This window comes from Zingiber officinale, chromosome 2A (genome assembly GCF_018446385.1).
Source record: "Zingiber officinale cultivar Zhangliang chromosome 2A, Zo_v1.1, whole genome shotgun sequence".
NCBI lineage: Eukaryota > Viridiplantae > Streptophyta > Magnoliopsida > Zingiberales > Zingiberaceae > Zingiber > Zingiber officinale.
This window is the reverse complement of record NC_055988.1, coordinates 73,205,341-73,210,175: the sequence shown is the minus strand read 5'-3', so window position 1 is coordinate 73,210,175 and position 4,835 is coordinate 73,205,341. Positions and strand designations below refer to the sequence as shown.

Here is a 4,835-nt window from a genome sequence, read left to right as displayed (position 1 = left end):
TTTTTTCAATTCTCAACCCAACATCACTATACTTTTCACCAGATCTTATCTGCGAAGGAGGGGAATCTTCTTTAAATCAATTTGAAACAATACTTTCAATCTTTGCCCCTAAATATTTGAACTTCCCGTTCTGTGACTTGTGATTTTCAAAACTCATAGATGGTTGAGTTACAATTTGTTTGACAAGATCTATAGCATTTATGGCTTGCACTTCTTGAACGTTTGAGGGAGATTTCATCCAACTTATGTTCGACCATTCATGGAGGTTCAATGTCACTTAATCAATTAACATATATGCTTCATCTACACTTTTGTCCATAAAAAAACCTCCAGCTGATGAATCCAATAAACTCTTATCTGAGAAAGAAATTCCCCCATAGAATATGTGCAGAATCAACCATTTTTCAAAACCATGATGACGGCACTGTCTTTGAAGACTCTCGAATCTATCCCATGCTTCAAACAATAATTCTTCATATGTCTGAACAAAATTTGTTATGCAATTCCTCATATACACTATTTTGCTTGGAGGGAAAAAATGATTCAGAAATTGCTTCTCCAATTGCTCCCAACTTGTGATACTTTGAGGGTGGAGAGAATATAACCAAGTCCTTGCTTTATCCTTGATACTGAAAGGAAATGTCATCAGTCGAACTGCATCTGCTGACACTCCTTCACATTTCACCATATCACAAATCTCTAAAAATGTTTCAAGATGCAGATAAGGACTTTCTGATACTTCTCCTCCATATTTGTGACCTTGTATAATAAAAACTAACTTTGGGTCTAGTTGAAAACTTTTTGCTTCAATTTGATGTTGCACAATGGGAGATAAAAATCTTACAGAAAAGGGTGTAGAAAAATTTCTCGTGGGCCTGCTTGACATGTTAGTGCTCATGGATATTCAAGAAAAAATTATTAGAAGAAGAAAAAAAATTGAAGAATCAAAGACAAGAAATAAAATGCAATATGAGAAACAAGAAAAACAATGCAGAATTAAAATTGCAAGAAAGAAAGTGCATAATGAAAACAAGAGAGAAAAGATAAAAGGAAAAAGAAAAATGTCTAGAATAATTCATGTGCTAAAGATTGCAAGATATGTTTACAAAAGAAAAGAAGAAAGAAACTAAATCAAAAAAGATAAAAGTTAAACTAGAATGTTAGAAATTAAAAATGCAGAATTAGAATTGCAACAAAAAGGAATTGACAAGAAGTAGAAAGATATACAAGAAAAATAGAATTCTAAAGATTAGTTAAAATTATGCTAATGAAAGAAAAGAAAAGTTATGTTTAGTCTAACCCAATTTATAAACCCTAATGTTATAGCGCAGTCCCTGGCAACGGCGCCAAAACTTGTTGACCTCAGCAAGTGTACGGAAATGTCGTAAGTAATAATAAAAGATATCGTATCCACAGGGACTGGAATAAGTACTAAAGATGTCTCAATGCGAATTAGCTAAACAACTAATTAATTGATTTTCAAAAGCTAAGTATGACTATGAAATGCAAACAAAGAAATGAAAGAATAAGAAACAAGAACAAGGGCAATGATATAGGTATGTTCTAGGAGTTTTAGTTTCTTTGTAATGTTATTCAATGTAATGATCTACCAAATCTTATCTCTCAATTGTCCATCATTTGTAAAAGGTTGCCGGTTCCCTCTTGCAATAGACAACCGACCTATGACTGAAATATATCTAAATGCGATTAATTAGGAATGAACCCTATGTTGTCCTTACACGGGCTTGCCTGTCACATGCGTCCCTCGAAAAATCAACATAGAAATCCAATACTTCTCAACCTCATTAAGATATAAAGATTAATACATCCAATCTATCCTACCCTCTTGAAATATCTAATTTTCCTCTCAAGATTACCCCTCAAACATCCTTACACGGGCATGTTCCTATCACGAATCGTCCCTCGGAAAGTCGAATGAGAAGCAATCCATACAAGATCCACAAGATATTCAAACATTCAATCAAGCATGATAATTAAGCCCTAATCACAACAAACCACACAAGAAAAAATAGATACAAATAAGGTAAAATCATAGAAATAGGAATTTTGACAAATCCACAAGAGTTTAAATCAAATCTCCATTACAAATACTCCCTCCATCCTAAAACAAGAGATCTAATCCATGGAACAAGGAAAGAATCCCAAAGATAAAGAAAAGACAAACATCTTGATTCCCAAATCCAAGAAAGAGAGGGAAGAAAAGCTTATCTACGATGAAGAACCGTCTTCGGATCCAATCCTCGTTCCCTAGAGTCGAAGCGTTGAAGATCCACCCTTAGATCGCCGAAAATCCCTCCAAGAAGGTGGAGGAACGCCCAAATCTTGAATTCCCCCCCAAAAGGGAGAAGATCCCCTTTGAAATGAAGAAGAAACCTCTATATATAGGGGGAAAATTGGGCGCCACACGGCCCCAGGACCTGGCCGTGTGTGGGACACGGCCAGGCTCACTCCCCTCTCTGCCTGTCTCACACGGTTGTGTGTGAGACACGACCGTGACTTGCTTCTGCCAATGCTCCCCTTGCACGGCCATGTAGATTTACATGGCTTGGACATGTTCTGCCTCTGGAAACTTGGCACGGCCGTGTGGTGTACACGGCCAGAGCCTTCTTGCTTACTTGAGACCCTGCACGACCGTGTGGTGTACACGGCCAGGGCCTTCCTTGTCTTTGGAAATCTCACATGGTCGTGTAGTGTTCATGGCCAGGGCTCCATTTGGCTTCAAGTCTTGACACGACCGTGTGAGGTTCACACAGCCGTGACAACTTCCATCTCTGCTGCATCCACATGGCCAAGGACCTCCACACGGCCTGAGCAACCCCCTATGGCAGGGTCGTGTGAGGTATAAGAATGGTGCCTTCCTCCTTTGCTTCGCTTGCGGATTTGGCCTCGAACACGAAACCTTCACCAAATTCGACTCCTGTGTACAGAAAATGCACAAAAGCAGATCTCCGAATAAAAAGAGTAAATATGCTAAAAGGAAAGCTGGAAGTATGAAAATACGTAGATAAAGCATGTGTAAAGTATGTGAATGTGCATCAAAACATGCTAAACAAGCGTATACAATCTACGCACATCATTGACTTACGATTTAATCAACTTATTATTTAACCAATTAATCAACTAGTCCATTTATTAATCAATTGATTCAAACCAATTTAATTAACTTGTTACTAAATTAATCAACACCTTAATTAACAAATCAGTTAGTAACCTCATTAAACGAATTACCTTGTCATTCATAAACCTTAATCAATCTCAAATACCAATTAATCAAATTAATCTCACAATAAATCATGAATTTTCTACGTTATTTGGAGCTAACCCGATTAAATCAACCAAATATAATTTTTAATCAAATTACTTCATTACCCTATAGCCGACACAGTGAGGTTGCTACTAGTGGTTCACAGCAACATCAAGTGGTTCTGTGTAACTCCTTGGGCGGCGACAGTGAGCAAGAAGGCGGCTCGTGAGTGGTGTTGGCACACGATGTCAGTGTTAGCCACTGGCATAGATGGAGGGCGACGCCGATAGTCAGCCACGCAAGCAATGGCAAAGGTAAGATCGTATAGGACACATGCTGGGGTGGCCCAATGATCGTCGCACGTAGTGGCGGCCGTTGCATGTAAGGACAATCCCTGCAAGGAGGTGGCTCAGCATTGGTGCTCGTGACGATGATGAATAAATAGGTGACAGTAGCAACGATTGGGAGAAGATGGAATCGGCTCTGATTGCTCGCGAGGGCAGACGGTGGAGCGACTTTGAGGCGAAAGCTATCGATGGTCGGTCGGTGGTGGTGAATTGGGGAGAAGAAAGGATCGGGTGAGAGGGGAGTGGGCGACATCAATGTCGATTAGGGCACGAGTGGAGCAAGAAATGATTTAAAGAAATTAAGCATTTCCTTATTAAAATAGGGTTACAAAATAGACTTTCCTCTTACTTGTTTATCCCCTAAAATATAAAAAGATTTCTTTAAAATCCAGAAAAAATTCTGAAAATTCTCAAATATTCTATGAGATTATTTCCTAATTAACACTCATTATTTAATTACCATTTAATTGTTGTATTTAACATTCTCCCCTACTATTAAAAATTTGGTCCCTAAATTTACTACTTAAACTAAGAGATCCTTATCTAATGGTAATAACTAAGCAGTATATTTCATATACTAGTTCATCCTAGTATCATGAACAGTTTATAACGATCTAGGAACCCTTAAAAACTACATGATCTACTTCTAAAGTATAATCACTACTCTATGGGTTATGATCTCATGACGCTTCCGATGTATCACTATGATGTTTTGCCTATTGGAAAAAAAATGCTAAGCAAAATCAAGAGCACGATACATGCAACTATAGATTCATCCTTGTACTTGGTTCACTTGTATTAATAACTAAGAATATCATGTACCATACTCAGCCAACGAAATCAGTTCAAATTCATAATTTATAATAGCTAATGATGGTAGAACATTAACTATTTTTTTTTTTTGCTATTCTAGTTGTTCTATAGTTGCACAATAGTATGCTCATCAAATCTATACGTTTACTGTTTCCATCATCATCAAACAACATGCAAGAAGTAGCTCATTTGGATGTATGCCATGAATAGAACCACTGTCATTAATTAGTGAATAATAGTAGGGCAATGCCTCTTGACCAAAGGAAATGACCAGCCTCTAATTAGTACAAGTTGCATGTATTCTTTCAATTGCCTTGTTGGTTCTTGTGTTTAATGCTTTCATTTGCTCACCTAATTTTTGTAATGGTTAAATTGATTGTGACAATAATACTTAGCTGACATGAAGAATA

The 4,835-nt window shown here is 37.4% G+C and overlaps 1 non-coding gene across 1 annotated transcript; it reads left to right on the top strand.

Moving 5' to 3' along the window:
- Positions 1–407: 407 nt before the first annotated feature.
- LOC122044636 lies at positions 408–513 on the top strand. The gene has a single exon (XR_006129667.1). It is a non-coding gene; the product is annotated as a small nucleolar RNA R71 (small nucleolar RNA).
- The last annotated feature ends 4,322 nt before the right edge of the window (positions 514–4,835 follow it).